The sequence below is a fragment of the Gracilinanus agilis genome, chromosome 2 (genome assembly GCF_016433145.1).
Source record: "Gracilinanus agilis isolate LMUSP501 chromosome 2, AgileGrace, whole genome shotgun sequence".
Classification (NCBI taxonomy): domain Eukaryota; kingdom Metazoa; phylum Chordata; class Mammalia; order Didelphimorphia; family Didelphidae; genus Gracilinanus; species Gracilinanus agilis.
Window position 1 is genome coordinate 624,570,452 of NC_058131.1, and position 1,269 is coordinate 624,571,720.

Genomic DNA, 1,269 nt, shown 5'->3' on the forward strand with positions numbered 1-1,269 from the left:
CCTTCCTTCCTTCCTTCCTTCCTTCCTTCCTTCCTTCCTTCCTTCCTTCCTTCCTTCCTTCCTTTCTTTTTGAGCTGTTTCCTCTGAATTGGCCTCTTATCCTAAGTTTCCTCATCTATAAAATGGGGACAATAATAGCGCCTATATCACAAGGTTGATATAGGGGATCAAGTGAGTTAACTAATATGTGGAGTGCTTTGCAAACCATAAAGCATTAATATAAATGCTACCAATTATCATCAGCACCATCAACATTATTAGCCTGCCATGTAAGAAAACACCAGAACTGACTTGAGTTAGCTAACCTCATTTCCTTTCCCTCACTCTTGAATGTGGTGGACCATAAGAATCAGGATCTGAAGATCTATGGAAGTGGAGTAAGTACAGGGCACACACACACCCTCTGGGGAAAGAAAAAAGGTTGAATAATTAAAATTTATCTTTAGTTTTTGAGATGCTCTCTTTGTCTTTCTTCTCATTTGTACCTCTCTTATTGTCTAATGAGTGGAAAGATATATTTACTGGCAGTCTGGATGTAAGCTGCAATAGTTGACAGGTTTTGATTGTAACAAATATAGTTGATGAAGAAAAGGCTGACAGATCCAGAGTGGGGGTGGAGGTGGGGGTGTGGAGAGAGTCAAAAGCCCTGCATTGGCTGAAAGAAAGGTCCGATTTGTTGTGACCCCATTTGAGGTTTTCTTGGCAAAGACTAGAGTGGTTTGCCATTTTCTTCTCTAACTGATTTTACAGATGAGGAGTTAAGGCATACAAGGTTAAGAGACTTGTCCAGGATCACATATCTAACAAGTGTTTGAGCGTGATCTAAACTCATGAAGATGATTCCAAGCCCAATGCTCTATCCACTGAACCATCTTCTAGCTGCTGCCCACAGAGGTCTTTAATTCACACTAGTTTGACTGATAATAGCTTAAACCAAGTGAAATGAATAAGCATTTATTAAACAATCACCATGTGCCAGACACTGTGCCAAGCCTTGATATACAAATATAAGCAAAGAGAAAGATAGTCTTTGCCCTCAAGGACCTTAAATTCTAAGGAAGGGGGGTGGGGAAGACCACACTAAAAAGGGAATTGAACAAGCAGGGTTGAGGGGAGGGTTAAAGAGGGAATGGATGAGACAAAGTGGTGGAGAGAACTGAAGCCTAGAGACAAAATCCAGAGAATTAAGGATAGGATGTTCACGGCCCTTCCTCAAAATGGAGTACTCCTTCTTAGAGTATTTCTATTTTCATAGGATCAGAGCCTGAC